At 43.1% G+C, this 16,351-nt stretch overlaps 1 long non-coding RNA gene across 2 annotated transcripts in view; it reads left to right on the forward strand.

Annotated features, from left to right (window-relative positions):
* LOC105733838 (uncharacterized) overlaps window positions 1-16,351 on the forward strand; it is a 32,706-nt gene that overhangs the window by 5,619 nt on the left and 10,736 nt on the right. Inside the window, exon 1 of one of the 2 annotated variants that reach the window (XR_010338399.1) lies at window positions 4,819-5,112. The exons of the other annotated variant lie outside the window; for it this stretch is intronic. This is a non-coding gene — a long non-coding RNA (uncharacterized LOC105733838). Of the gene's footprint in view, window positions 1-4,818; window positions 5,113-16,351 lie in introns of those variants that run through there. 2 annotated transcript variants of the gene reach the window in all.

The following is a 16,351-nucleotide window of genomic DNA, read 5'->3' on the forward strand; positions in this document are numbered from 1 at the left end:
GTCATCCTGGCATGGCATGAAATGGCCTCTGGGTGGCAGAAAATCTGAGACAAAGGCCCGGGATTGGCGACAGTGACCAGTGCCGAATCTCAGACAAAGGAAAGAACATTCTCTTCTCTCAGGGAGTTGCACGTGAAGCCGAGTTCGGTGGTCAGTTTGTTCTCCAGCTGAAGCCAAGAGTGTCATGTAGTGAGACACGATCATGCCCTGAGGGAGGAAGGAAGGAATAGTGGCATCTTTTTGTCTCCAGGAAAGATCTTGGCAGCATCATTCAGTGTTTGTTTATTAAGCTCTAATGTTGGGTCAGGCACTGTGCTAAGCATTTTCTATTCCTTGTCTCAGTCTCATTAATCCTCACCATAATCTTATGGGTTAGGTACACTGCATCCTTATTTTCCAAATGAGGAAAGTGAGCCCAAGTAGATTAACTTGCCAGCTATCACCCAGCTAGCAGGTGGCAGAACTGGAATTAAAACTCAGGCCATCCAACTTCAACCACCTGCACGCCTAAACAACTCCTTCTTGGTACACAGAGCACCCGAGCTTTTGAATTCAAATCCTATGGATGTTCATTTTCACATTGTCGATTTCCATAGAAATTTGCATGAAATACAGCTGAACTGTAGAAGAGAAGAGCTCCTAGCATGGATTAGAAAACTGGCACTGAGATGTATTCCAGCACGCACAGGTTTTGAGTGATTCGGTCAATTACATCATCCTTCTCTAAATTTCCTTATCGCACAATAGAGGTAGAGATAGCAATACCTACGTCATAGGGTTATTGTGAGGGTCAAATGAGATGATCGCTGTATGATTTGGAAACTCTAAAGTTTGAAAAGTCAGGGATTGTTATTCTTATTGCATTGTTCACTTAATTTGGGTCAAATCCTGTAATTAACAGCCAGAAGCTTAGATAACAAGAGTTCTGAGTCTTAGCCAAGAAGCTTAGGGTTAGATCACTTGTGAGCAGTATTCAGGACAATGGGTATGGGGCACCACCCAAGTGTTGGGTGCTTTGTACCTGGTTAATTACAGAATCCTATCCATCCCTCCCCACTCCCCAACCACTAGCTTGGAGCTTGGCTCTTTTTTCTCCTCCACCGTCTCAATTTGCACAGACTGGGCTGGCTGAACCTATATCTTCTGTGTGCCCCTTGGCAGGAGTGTATGGTTCTTTGTGGCAGAGATGAGATGTGTTTGCCAAGTGGTCCACACACTAATTGGTTGGGTCAGTGAAATGTGAGCAGGAGTGACATGTGTCCCCTCTAGGCTGAGGCAGCAAAGAGCCAGTGCTCCCCTACCATCTCCCCTTCCCCTGTTGGAGGCCCCCTATCAGATGGAGGAGGGCCACTTGCCCCACATCAGTCCATGACATGAGCAGGACATAAATCTTTGTCATGATAAGCTACTGAAATTCAGGGGTTTATTCTTTCAGAGTATAGCTTAGTGTTACTTTGATGAATGTATTCCTTGCTATTAGTCTACAAAGAGGTGAGGAGGAAGACCTTGTTCCAGGCAGAGCACCGTGAATAAAGACGTGACATGTTCAAGGGAGAAGGAGCAAATTGGTGTAGACGGGGCTGAGGTTCATGTTTATAGGGCCCTAGAACATAGTGGCTAAGGTCACACACTTTGAGTCGTGGCTCTGCCATTGACTGGCTGTGTGCCTTGGACAAGTTCCTGTCTCTGAGCCTTAGTTTCCTTCACTGTAAACTGTAGACAATAACAGCACCCAGACCATGGAATTGTGAAGATTGAATCACTACTTAGCTCAGGGTAAGTGCCCGGATAAGAATTAACCATGTTAAATATCAGTCATTGTTATAAGAGAGGGCTGGGAAACTGATTTCAGGACAAGAAAAAGGGCTTTCTATAATTATAGTAATCAGAAGCCTAGGGTGGTAAATATGAGAAGTTGAGGAGATAGAGTGTTCCGAGGGCACCCAGAACCAATCCATCCACTTTTAATTGCATTCCTCCATCTGTCTCTCCACCCATCCATCCATCCATCCATCCATCCATCCACCCATCTGTACATCCATCCATCTGTCCATCTACCCATCCATCCATTTATCCATCCATCCATCTATCCATTCACCCACCCATTAAACAAAACAATTAATAAATATTCTCCAAATCTGTCAGGGAGTCTCTAACCAACAGGGAGATAGAGCCCTGAAACACCAAGTTATAGGAGAAGTCTTTTATGGTCCTGCTGCCTCTTTAACAGAAGCTAGAAAAAAATAGAAAAGTCAGGAAGGGAGCCAAGGCCAATGACGTCTCAATAGGAAGGGCAGCGACAGGAAACCAACATCAAGGCTAAGTGGTTTTTCTTGGTGTGAGCTCTTTCTGCAGGAGGAGCTTGGTCAGGAGGGGTGGAGGGAATCTCCATCTCAGGGCACCTTAGTCATGGAGTCTCTGGCTTTCAGTCCACCAGGCTTCTGGGCTGGCGGGAGGAGAGCAGGATGATGGGAAGCCAGGCTGTGCTTCCCTCAAGTGAAATCTTAGAGCCACAGTGAATGGGAAATGTCACCATGCGCCCCTCTCATGGCCTCTGCAGCAACATCCCTTGCAGACCCTTAGGTGTGTTTTGAGCTCCGGTGAACAGAGCTGTGAAGACTGGGCAGAGTGAATGTGCTGGATTTTGTGTGCTCGGTGTCCATTGCCCTGTCTCCTGGTTGGTGAGCCCACTTTAAACCCATAGGTTCAGAGGAACTGATTCTATTTCTAGCTCCAGGAATGGGTGAGTGATGTATGTTTGATAAATTACAGTGTCGACTCCTCTAGGCCACAGTGATTGGCCCAGGGGTGGGCATGTGACCAAATTGGTTCCATGAGATTCTATTGGTAAGCTTTTTTTTTTTTCACTATAATAATTAATTGATATCTATTGGTAAACTTTTGTTTGAACTATTGGGAAACAGAATCTCTCTTTTTAATAGGCTCATAGTTAAAGGATATGATCTAGAGCTTTTGGAAGTTAGTAAGTATAGATAAAGCCTGCCTGAGAGTGAGGCTAACACAGCAAAACATAGTATTGAGAGAAGGACAGAGCCATTGTGTGTTGAAGCCATTGTGTGTGAGCTCCTGGATCCCACCATACCTGAAGGCTGTTGACTTTTTCAGTTATTTGAAAGTCCTGATTGGTACACTGGCTTGGTTTTCTAAAGAACATCTTGGCTTTCTGAACACAATGAGATGGAGAATCTCACCAGCAGCCTGCATATTCATCTTCCACCTTTCCAAGCTTCCACAGTTTACAATGGACAAATTAGTCTGCACCAGTTTCAGAGCTGTGTTCCTGGGATAGAAAAACGAACAGGACCTGGGCCTTATCCTAGTCACAGTTTAGAAGGGGTGACAAACGTAACTAGAGCAGTTGAGCATAAGATGTGCAGAGATAAAAACTAAATGTCATGGGAACTGAGAAGACAAAGAAAGCCTGAATCTCAGGCTAGTGAGTGTTGGAATTACTCCCATTCCAGAACCTTACTCTTAACATGGAAGGCACATTCCTGGCCTCCTGAGATTATGCTAAAGCTCACGAGGTATAAAGGAGTCTACAAATGTTAGTTCTTGAATTATTCACTTAGTTCAAGTCCTAGTTCTGCCACCCTTTTGGGAAGTCAGGTAACCTCTGGATTTTAGTTTGCCTCCTTGTATTAATAAAAGGGCTCAGCCAACTCCTTGTGCCCCCACCTGCCTCATGGAGCCATTATGAAATGCAAATGAGATAGTGATTTTGAAATTGCTTCATAGAACTGTAAAGCCCTGTAACAGAATGAATTTATACATACTCCCCCAAATACGTTAATAAGAGGTAATATTTATAGAGTGCATAGCATTATTTGGCATTCTTCTAAGTGTCTCACACACATTTCTCATTTAGTCTTTACACCAACTCTGGGCTGGATCCTATTATTTCCCATTTTATAGATGAGAAAACTGAGGATGGGGAGGTTAAGTAACTTGTCCAGGGTCACCAGTAAGCGGGAGCTGGGATTGCATCTTTGAGTCGAATCAGGGTTCACACCCTCAATCACACGGCCAGTGCTGTCCTGTGAAACGTCCTGTGATGATGGAGATGGCCCATAGCTGCCCTGTCCAATACAGAGCCTTGCTGAACACTTGAAATTGCCTAGTGTAACAGAGAAATGGAATTTTTAATCTAATTTAATTTTAATTGATTGAAATTAAAATTTAAACAGCTCCATGTGGCTTATAGCTACTGTATTAGATAGGGACAGTGCTAGGTATCCTGCCTCCACATTTATGTGCAAAAGCTAAATTTCGGACAGCATGCAGATGAGAAAACAGAAGATTCTCCAGGTCCTCACAGCTACCAGCCACAAAGCTGGGTCCCCAACTTTGCACCTGGCATCGATCCCAGGCTTCAAACCAGACCTGACTCTCCTGATGAACCAGTAAAGAACAGGCTGTAACTTCCCATTCCTGAGAGGTCATAAAACTCAGGGGATTTTTCCTGTGGCAAGGATCAGATCTTCTGGGTTCCTGAGGGAAGGTGGCCACGGTGATTGAGGGCTCCTCCCTTGCTCTGCTGCTCTCCTCGCTCCCTCCATCCCCAGGCTCTGAGCTCTGCTCCCCCTGCAAGGCAGACAGAGACTGGAAGGGAAGCCGAGGCCACACATGCCTGCATTTCCTCTCTGAGCTGGAAGCTGAGCTGGCAGGCATTCAAGGTTTAATTAGCTGAAATAACTGCACATAATAATCTTTAAAATCATAGTGGTTAGAGCTCAGGCCTCACTGCTTCTGATTATTCAACCGCCTGGCATAAGCGTCCTGTTGCCAGCTCAGCCATGCCAATAAAGCTGCCAGGCTGAGTGGGGTGATTCCGGCATGCCCTGTTGAAGCTCTCTTCCTGCCATTCATTTGTTGTGTGATGGGAGAGGCAAGGCTCAATGTCTTCAGGCTCAGCTCTGCATCTGTGTGATGGAGATTATAGCCATCAAGCAGATGGGTAGAAGAGGAGTCAGCTAGAGGCTTCAGAAAACCATCAAATACTCCAAAAGAACAACCAGCTGTATGAATGTCGCAGATAAGGGGACCCTGGTCCTCACTGCTCGGTGACCGTGAACATGGCATGTTATGTTGGTAAGCCTGTTTCCTTCTCTGGAAAATGGGAAAATGGGAAGCACTCACTTTTTTTTTTGAGACAGAGTCTCACTCTGTCACCCAGGCTGGAGTGCAGTGGCTTGATCTCAGCCCACTGCAACCTCAGCCTCCCAAGTTCAAGCGTTTCTTTTGCCTCAGCCTCCCAAGTAGCTGGGACTACGGTTACATGCTACCATGCCTGGCTAATATTTTGTGATTTTAGTAGAGATGGGGTTTCACCATATTAGCCAGGATGCTCTCAATCTCCTGCCCTCCACCTGCCTCGGTCTCCCTAACTGCTGGGATTATAGACGTGAGTCATCGCGGCTGGCCATCACTCACTTTTAAGGTTGTCTTGGAGGATCATAGGCATATATATACACAACACTTGGCCAAGGACCTGGTACATAGTAAATGCTCAACAATTAGTACCTTCTCCTTTTTTGGTTTTCTCCATTCTTTCTGCTGTATCTTTGGAAACTTCTGCAGAATGAGAGGGAAGGACTTGGTCAGCAGGTTGATAGGGGCTGATGCTGCAGAAAGAGTTCTTTCCCCAGTGCCTGCCAACACTGTCTCTAAGGGACAGAGTTTAGGGAGTGTTGGGACCTGTGGGGTAGAGGCAGTGAGTGGGACCCCTGTGAGGACAGGTCATGTATGTTCTTCCCTAGAAACCCCTAGCAAGGGAGAGGCCTCCAAAGCTAACAGATTACTTTTTGTAGCAGAATTGTTAGGTTGAACCACAGGAAGTTACCTTTTTCCCCCACCATTTTATTTATTTATTTTAAAAAATTTATTTTAAGTTCAGGAGAACATGTGTAGGATGTGCAGGTTTGTCACATAGGCAAACTTGTGTCATGGGGGTTTTGTACAGATTATTTCATCACCCAGGTATTAAGCCTAGTATCCATTAATTATTTTTCCTGGTCCTCTTCCTCCTCTCACCCTCCACCCTCCAAAAGGCCCCAGTGTGCATTTTTCTCCTCTGTGTATTCTCATCATCTAGTTCCCACTTATAAGTGAGAACATGCAATATTTGGTTTTCTGTTCCTGCATTAGTTTGCTAAGGATAATGGCTGCCAGCTCCATCCATGTCCCCGCAAAGAACATGATATCATTCTTTTTTATGGCTGTGTAGTATTCCATGGTGTATATGTACCACATTTTCTTTATCCAGTCTATCATTGATGGGCATTTAGGTTCATCCCATGTCTTTGCTATTGTGAATAGTGCTGCAATGAACATACATATGCATGTCTCTTTATAACAGAATAATTTATATTCTTTTGTGTATATACCCAGTAATGGGATTGCTGGGTTGAATTGTTACTGGTGGGGGGATGTCCAGGTTCTTGGCATTTTGAACAGAGAATTGGACAAAATGCACAAACAAAGCAAAGAAAGAATGAAGCAACAAAAGCAGAGATTTACTGCAAATGAAAACACGCTTCATGGGGTGGGAGCAGGTCCAAGCAAGTGACTCAAGGCCCGCGGTTACAGAATTTTCTGGGGTTTCAATACCCTTTCGAGGTTTCCCATTGGTTACTTGGTGTATGCCCTATGTAAATGGAGAGGATGAAGTAAAGTTATAAAGTTATTTACTGCATGTATGCCTTGTGTAAACGAAGGGGATACTTCCTGTCATAGCTGAAGTGATTCCGTTTGATTTAGTTCTATGAAGTCCTTAGTTTCCCTCCCTCCAGGACCTATTCTCTTGCCTCATTTCCCCCCTGAAAGATGATCCCCATAGATCTTTATGGAAGGTGGATGGACTGGCTTTAAGGACTCAGGAAGGACAAGGCGGCCATCCAGATTCTCCATGAGTCCATGCTTAACATTGAACTTATGTCCTCTGAATACCAGTTGTTTCTCCAGTTTAGGTGCATAGCGCTGATAACTAAAGGGCTGTCATAGGTAATTAGACTTAGCCCATGGAGTTCATTCAGATTGTATATTTAAACAATTTCAGTATCAGCTGATTTACCATGCAAATCTGGCAATATAGTTTCTTGATATTCAATTAATTTTGGGTTAGTAATTTTATACAGGGAAATTTGATTATTTCTGTAGTCTACAGTAACTTAACATAATAAACATTATGACTGATAGCATATACTCAGACATATTTAGAATTTTAGAAATCTCATACAATTTTGTAACATATATTAACATTTACTAAAATATAACCCGAAGAAGATTAAACGTTTTTTAATTTGACAATGCTTCCCATGTAACTAAACATGTCAAATAATCCTGTTTACCTTTCTTTCAGATGCTTCAGGGGCCCTCTGTAGCATCCCAAAGTTAGATATCAGAAAAGACAATTTTAAAGCTGAAGTTTGATTTTGGGAAGTCTATAAAATAGGTTTACAAAAATTTAGATTTCTATTTCTTCTTATAATCTTTTTCCATTCATTCAACCACTGTGCACAGAGAGAGACAGACCAGAAGTCTGACTGGTAAGAAATTCTTACCCTATTGCTGGCATGTCAGGTTTCTGGGTTCTCTCTCCCTGAGTGGCCCTAGTGACCCTGCTCAACTGTAGGGAAACAAATGCATTGCCATGAATTAAGAATATTCATAAATAATTTAGAAATTTTGAAGAAATTAGGCAGAGAGAGAAATATGACTCAAATGCTATTTATGAATGTATACCCAAACCACTTAAAGTATCAGGAAGCCTAATATCTAAAGAGTTAGCTTAAGATTTAAGAAAAAGCTGGTGTGCTTCATCAATTATTTATTTATTTATTTATTTTTGAGACAGAGTTTGGCTTTTGTTTCCCAGGCTGGAGTGCAGTGGCATGATCTTGGCTCACCACAGCCTCCACCTCCCGGGTTCAAGTGATTCTCCTGCCTCAGCCTCCCAAGTAGCTGGGATTAAAGGCATGTGTCACCCAGCTAATTTTGTATTTTTAGTAGAGACAGGGTTTCTCCATATTGGTCAGACTGGTCTCGAACTCCTGACCTTGGGTGATCTGCCTGCTTTGGCCTCTCAACGTGCTTGGATTACAGGTGTGAGCCACCATACCAGGCCTGCTCCATCAATTCTTGCAGGCTGGACAAAGGTAGCCTAAGAATTCCAGGTAAACTAAACAAATGATGACTTGCTACAAATGCATAGGGAACAGAATAACTATTCATAGAACCAAACAAAATCCATCCACTAGAAACTAAAAAAGCCTCATGGCTTTATATATCACCATACATAAGCAAAATCCAGAGGAGAATAAACAGCAAACAAAAGAAAATTAGAAGCAAAAACAAATAAACAGAAAAACCTACCGTAAGTTTTCCTACTCAGTCTACCTTGGAGGCTCCAGTGTTACTCAGATCCCCACAAAACCCACATAATGAATATTTTATTCCTGATACACAATTTAATATCCTTAAGTTCACTAATATTACCATACATCCTGTGCAATCAGGAAATTCACTCTAGGCACCTGACCAGTAAGTACTCCAATGCCAGCACTATCCATGAAAAACAGTAAACATAGTGTAAAGCAAGCAGGTATGTGAAATTTGGCTCCACACTAAATCCAGCTCAATGCTTAATTATGTTAAAAAAAGAATTGCCAAACTGCCAATACATTTCTTTACAATATTTTTCATTTGTCTTTAATCAAGACTAAGAGCTTTAACTCTGTCAGGTTTTAAAGACTATTTTATTATCTAAACTTTTCCCATAATTTTAGAAACATACTTCCCCATATCACAGCCCTTTCTTAATTGGAAATAACCCAGATATTCAATGAGCATCCAAAATAATTTTAATTTACACAAAAATTTACCTAAAATATTGACCTCATTTACTGTACTCAGTTCTTTCATTTTTAACAGTTTATCTAGATTACTTTTGTAAACTGAGGTATCAGATAGTATCACTGTTTTTAATAGCCAGGAAATATCAGGTGCTCACTTAAACCTAAGAGCTTCAAAGTTAAATCCATAGGTATTTTTGCTAATAACTCAGAAGATTTAGCTACCAACATTAAATTACTCTCATTTGTCAAAAAAAGGCATGCAAACCAAGATCATTTTGTTTTGGCTACATTAGTAGCTTTATAACCTTCTATGCCAAACCCTGACACTGCAAAATATCTAGCAAAGACAAATATAAAATCCAGACAAAAATGTATGCTGACAATTCTGAAGGCATTTCTATTTTTATTTTACCAATATTTTTAAAACCAGCTTGTTTAGTAAAGTTATACTTAAGTCATGTGCATTCGAAAATTGCTTAGACTTAATTTATAAGCACTCTTTTACTTATAAGCCAGTTTAGTAGAGGCAACATACAACAGTAAGTGTACATACAAATAAACACATCTAGACATATGTACACATACGTAAATGAAGATCCAATAGCTTTTATTTTGGAGCCGTAGCCATGAGATAGCAATACAAGCTCACCAGTTTTACTCTGTTTGCCCTAATAGATAATCCAATGAAGGTTGTGAACCAAGATTTTGGGTACTGCAGTTTCCATGGCCATTTGATTTCTAAAGGCCAAACCTCCCCAGACTCCAAAGAACACTGGGGTCAAATAGCACCACAGGAGAACATCACATACTAACCTGACCCAACCCTGCTTAGAACAGCAGCACAAAAGGCTGAATATATGCAACTCCAACCCACTTTCCCATTTGACAGCAAACTCCAGATTCCAAACTATATTGGAGCCAAACAGTATTGCAGCTGTGAGAGAAAATTCTAAGGAGGGCTTAGTGCTAGGCCTCCAAGCCTTTGCCAAGGGCATCCTCTTTGGAAAGGTTGAGGTCCGGGGGAATCCCCTGGGGTGTTCCCCTTCGGTATCCAATCTTAGAGTGTCAGACATTTCTAACCTTAGATGGGCACTGGTGCCTCTTTGCGTATTTTCCCTCCAGAGGTGATGGCCTGCTATGAACTTCCTTTGTCCCTGGATGAAGTCCTCGACTTCCAGCGTTTTTATCATTTGACATGGCCACACTTTCCCATTGCTTCCCGTTCCATGAACTCCATGTTAGGAACTGGAGGCTAGGTGGGCTTCTTCTGTCCTTAGCCAGTTGAATAGGGGAAGGGAAGAGTTTAGCAATAGAAAAGAAGGTTTAAGTCACCTGAAATGTGTAAATTTGCCCCAGTGAGCTGAGCCACGTGTAGGGATCCGGGACAACCACCAAAAACATAGAAAAGAGTCCTTCCCTCTCCAGGCAGGACGACTATCTCCATTCACTCTTGGCCTCCAGGCAGCACTGAGATGGCCCTGACCAGTCACCCTCAATTACCAAGGAGCTGCTAGGAAGTGACCACTGAAAAACTGAGAGAGAAAGAAAGAAAAGAAAAAGGGAAAAGACCCAGGTCTCTTACCTGAACCGGTGGCGTCAGTTAGGTGCCTCTGCTCGGAAACTCCTTAGTTTCACCAGAGAGCAGCCCCGGCCAGAAGCTTGCAGCTGCCTCTGTGTTTAGGCGCTGCCCACCAAGGGTCCTGAGTTGAAAAGAAAGAGAGAGAAAAAGAGATTCCCCTGTAAGGAGCAGAAAGGACAAGGGAAAGGAGAAAAATAAATCCCAAACTTTGGGCTTACCGCTTGGCTGGCTGGCCAAAATATGTTACCAGTGGATGGTGTCCGGATTCTTGGTGTTTGAACAAAGAATTGGACAAAACGCACAAACAAAGCAAGGAAAGAATGAAGGAACAGAAGCAGAGATTTATAGCAAATGAAAGCACACTCCACAGGGTGGGGGTGGGCCCACACAAGCGGATCAAGGGTCCTGGTTACAGAATTTTCTGGAGTTTCAGTACCCTCTAGAGGTTTCTCATTGGTTACTTGGTATATCCCCTATGTAAATGAAGAGGATGAAGTAACGTTACGAGATCAGGTGTACACCTGATGTAAATGAAAACGATAAAGTTACAAAGTCATTTACTGGGTGTATGCCCTATGTAAGTGAAGAGAATATTTCCTGTCATAGCTGAATGGGTCTCTGTTTGATTTAGTTCTAGGAAGTCCTGCCTCCAGGTCCTATTCTCCTGCCTCCGAGTGGCGTGTCTCTCTTTAGGTCTTTGAGGAATCACCTCACCGTCTTTCACAGTGGTTGAACTAATTTACACTCCCACCAACAGTATAAAGGTGCTCCTTTCCGCCGCAACCTTGCCAGCATCTGTTATTTTTTGACTTTTTAATCATCACCATTGTGACTGGTGTGAGATGGTATCTCATTGTGGTTTTGCATTTCTCTAATGATTAATCAGTGATATTGAGCTTTTGTTCATACGATCATTGGGAAAGTGCCATTTTTCTAGGTCAAAGTTGGTTGAAGGTAGACAAGTCTTCTAATGTAAATAAGCATGCTATACTTGGCTTTAATTAGTTAGTTCAGCCTGCATTAGGGGATGTGCTGCTTCTATGGACCTGTTTAACAGCATAAGAAAAAGGCATACCTATTTTAATAATGAGATTTCAATAGTCATTCAAAGCACAGTAGGAGAGAAGCTTCAGGCAAGATGTGGCTAATTGCCACGTAATCAATAAGACAATGATTGGTGTAGGAATTGAGAAGAAGGAGAGGGTGCACCAGAGTAAGTGGTGTGATGGTGGGTTAGTGGATGGAGTTGTGTATAAGGAGGGCTAGCAGCTTAGCCAGGCAAAGAGGAGTCAGAAAGATGCTCTTGATAGAGAGAAATGGCATGACAAAGGTCTGGGGACTAAATCACCTGGGAAGGGAGACCACGTCTGTGTAGACATTTCTGCACCTCACACACTTCCTGTGACAGAGCAGGCACCAGTACATATTGGATAAAGGAGTACATGAATAAATGAATGAACAAATGAAAAATATGTGAAGGTGAGTGAGCAAGTCGGTCATTTGTGGGGAAGTGGAAGGCAACGCTGGAATGACTGGCCATGGAGTGTTGTGAGTGCAGAGGAAGGAGTTTGGATCCGACTCAGAGGGAACAGGAGTTCCCCTCTATGAATTTAACAAATTCGTGAAATTTAACGTATTCTGTGAAAAGCCAGATTCTAGAGGTTAGAGAAAGGCCATGTAGGATCTCATAATTTGCTGATTTGTTGATGTGATCCTGGAAAATGAGGCCACTCTGTATGAGTTGGGATAAGTTAGATTATGTTGCAGTCACAAATAACCCTTGAATTCCAGTGGCTTAAAGCAACCGAATGTATCTCTTGCTTCCTCTACGTCTCCAGTCTGGTCAGCTGTAGCACTAACCCATGACGTTTTGGCTGATTGGTAGCCTGTATGTGGGGCATTACTGGGTTTTGTTTTGTTTTGTTTTGAGACAAGGTCTTGCTCTGTTGTCCAGGCTGGAGAGCAGTGGCACCATCATGGCACTGCAACCTTGACCGCCCAGGCTCAAGTGATCCTCCCACCTCAGCCTTCCAACTAGCTGGGGCTACAGGTGTGCGCCACCATGCCTGGATAATTTTGTATTTTTTGTAAAGACAGGGTCTCACTGTGTTGCCTAGGCTAGTTTTGAATTCTTGGGCTCAAGTAATCCCAGCTTTGGCCTCCCAAAGTGCTGGGATTACAGGTGTGAGACACTGCGCCCAGCCACTTGTTACTGGTTTTGTAACAGAGGGAAAATAAAACATGGTAAACCCCGTGTAGGGTCTGCTTCTGCTGAGAAATGAGGCATTTTCTTGGCTAATGCAAATCATGTGACCAAGCCAGATGTCAGTGGAGTGAGGAAGCATAATCCCCCTCCCCAGGGAGTGACGACAAATATTTTTAAACACCATAGTTCCTCACTGAAATTTTGTGGCAAGTAAGAATAACTAGGCTACGGAAGACAGATGATCTGGGGTTTTATTCTTGGGTCAATCCAGGTCTGAGCTTTGTCATTTTTTTCCCTAGCTGTAGTGAAGCCATTCTTGTCCATGTGTTGGACAAGAGAGTGTTCTTTATGGGGCAGGATGGGTTACGTTGCTTGTGAGATTCAGTGAAAATTAAAAATGTGCATTTCCTTATGCAAAACGTGTTAAGAATTTTAGGCTGGGCACAGTGGCTCATGTTTGTAGTGCTTTGGGTGGCCGAAGTGGGTGGATGGCTTTAGCTCAGAAGACCAAGACCAGCCTGGGCAACATGGTGAAACCCCATCTCAATACAAAAAAATTAGCCCGGTGTGGTGGCATGTGCCTGTAGTCCCAGCTACTTGGGGGCCGAGGCAGGAGGATTGCTTGAACCTGGGAGGTCAAGGCTGCAGTGAGCAGAGATGGCACCATGGCACTCCAGCCTGGGCAACAGAGCAAGACCCTGTCTCAAACAACAAAACAAAACAAAACAAAACAACTCAATTCAACTTGTTAAGAATTTCTAGACTGAGAGGAGAACAGGAAACCACAGGGAGCCACTTCCGCCACAGAGTTCTGTGCAATGGACAGGTGCGTGCCCCTGACATGGCCCTGCTGAAAAGTAACTTCTAGTTCAGTAAAGTCCAGGATGGAGCTGGAGCTTCCCTCTCCTCCCCCCTTTCATTCTGACCCTCTCGTCTTTTGTACTTTTTCGCTGTCACTGTTCTCCAGGTCTGAATAAGGCTATCCATTTCTCATTGGCCTGGCAACGAATTCCCTCACTCTGACCCCCAATGAGCACTTACATTTGAGAAGCCCTTTATTAATTGCATGGAGGATCAAAGGGAGAGGCGGGAAATGAGGGTGCCAGTGGGCAGGAGTGTGAGGCAACACCAGGACTGCAGCGCTCCCAGCGAACATCATCTCACCTCCACAACTACTTCATTTCTTCTTCATTCTCTCCAAACTTCAAGGCTGCTACCCTCTGTGTGCCTGCTCAGCCATCAGATGATAACGGTCATACTCTCAAGTCCAAATCTTCAAACCTCATAACACCTGCACTCATCCCAGTGCCCTGGATAAGCAGAGTTTCTGTCCTCCTCCCTAAGGCTAGCCCTTCCACGTGTGCTTGAATTCCTCCCCTAGGTAGCCTATGAAAGTGGCTTTAATATCTTGAAGACACAATAGCTAAGACCCAAACTGGGGTTAGATACCCTGCTATGCTTAGCCCTAAACTCTTAACAGTTACATTAACAAAACAATTTGCCAGGATACTACAAGCAATAGCTTAAAACTCAAAGGACTTGGTGGTGCTTTATATCTCTCTAGAGGAGCCTGTTCTATAATTGATAACCCCCAATATAGTTCACCCCCTCTTGTCCCCAGTCTATATACCGCCATCTTTGGCAAACCCTAAAAAGGTTATAGAGCAACCTCTTTTTGCTTTCACCTGTTTGCTAACTGGATTCTTTTTTCTTTTTCTTTTCTTTTTTTTTTTTGAGTGCTCTGTTGCCCAGCTGGAATACAGTAATACAGTGGTGCAATCTCAGCTCACTGCAATCTCTGCCTCTTGGGTTCAAGCGATTCTCCTGCCTCAACCTCGTGAGTAGCTGACATTATAGGTGTGTGCCACCATGCCAGGCTAATTTTTGTATTTTTTAGTAGAGGTGGCGTTTCACCATGTTAGGTAGGCTGGTCTTGAACTCCTGACCTCATGATCTGCCCGCCTCAGCCTCCCAAAGTGCTGGGATTACAGGTGTGAGCCACTGTGCCCGACTGGATTCTTTTCATTTAAAAAAAATAACAGCTATATTAAGATATAACTCATCTACCGTGCAATTGGCTTTTTTAAATTATACAATTATTTTTTAAAATTTATTTTTATTCATTTGTTTTTTAACTTTTATTTTAGGCTCAGGGATACAGGTGCAAATTTGTTATGTAGGTAAACTGCATGTCGTGGGGGTTTGGTGAACAGGTACTTTCATCACCTGAGTAATAAGCATAGTACCAGATAGGCATTTTTTTCTGGTCCTCTCCCTCCTCCCACTCTCCACCCTCAGGTTGGCCCCAGTGTCTGTCTTTCCCCTCCTAGTATCCATGTGTTTTCATTGTTTAGCTCCAACTAACAGGTGAGAACATGTGGTATTTGGTTTTCTGTTCCTGTGGTCGTTTGCTTAGAATAGTGACCTTCAGCTCCATCCGTGTTGCTGCAAAGGACATGATCTGGTTCTTATTTATGGTTGTATAGTATTCCACATTATAGAGGTACCACATTTTCTTTTTCCAGTCTGCTGTTGAGGGGGATTTGGGTTGATTCTATGTCTTTGCTATTGTGAGTAGCTGCAACGAATATACACATGCATGTGTCTTTATGGTAGAATGATTTATATTCCTTTGGATACGTACCCAATAATGGGATTGCTGGGTTGAATGGTAATTCTGTTTTAAGTTCTTTGAAAAGCTGCCACACTGCTTTTCACAATGGCTGAAAAAATGCTCAGCATCACTAATCATTACAGAAATGCAAATCAAAACCACAACGAGGTACCATCTCATACCAGTCAGAATTAAAAGGTCAAAAAATAACAGATGCTGGGAAGGTTGCTGAGAAAAGGGAATGCTTATACACGTTGATGGGAGTGTAAGGTGTACAGTTCAATTTTTTTAAAATAATGCACTCATCACTACAATCAATTTTAGAGTATTTTTATCACCCTGCAAAAATAATCCCACACCCATTAGCAGTCACTGCCCTTTTCACCTCCCCTTCTTCCTGCCCAGCTCTAGGCAACCATTAATACACTTTTTAAAAATAGATTTTTCTATTTTGGACATTTCCTATAAATTGAATCGTACACGATGTGGTTTTCTGTGACTGGCTTATTTCACCTAGCACAGTGTTCTCAAGGATCATCCATGTTGTAGCATGTATTAGTCCTTCATTCCTTGTTATTGCCAAATAATATTCCATCGTGTGGATGTGCCACATTTTTGTTGATAGGCCTTTGAGCTGTTTCCCCCTTTTGGCTACTGTGAATAATGCTTCTATGAACATGTATGTATAAATTTTTGTTTGAACACAGGTTTTCATTTTTCTTGGTGTCGTAGTCTGTTGGGCTGCTATAACAAAAATACTATAGACTTGGTGGCTTATAAGCAGAAAACATTTATTTGCCATAGTTCTGGGGGCTTGCAAATCCAAGATCAAAGGCACTGGCAGATTTGGTGTCTGCTGAGGGCTTGTTCCTTATAGAGGGTGCCTCTTGCTATGACCTCTCACAGCGGAAGGGGCAAGGAAACTCTCTGGGGCTTATTTTGTAAGAGTACTCATCCCAGCTGGGTGCAGTGGCTTATGCCTGTAATATCATCCCAGCACTTTGGGAGGCCACGGTGGGTGGATCACAAGGTCAGAAGTTCAAGACCAGCCTGGCCAACCTGGTGAATCCTGTCTC

Source organism: Aotus nancymaae, unplaced genomic scaffold, assembly GCF_030222135.1.
Source record: "Aotus nancymaae isolate 86718 unplaced genomic scaffold, 86718_ANA_hifiasm-v0.15.2.pri h1tg000059l, whole genome shotgun sequence".
In the NCBI taxonomy this organism is placed as follows: Eukaryota; Metazoa; Chordata; class Mammalia; order Primates; family Aotidae; genus Aotus; species Aotus nancymaae.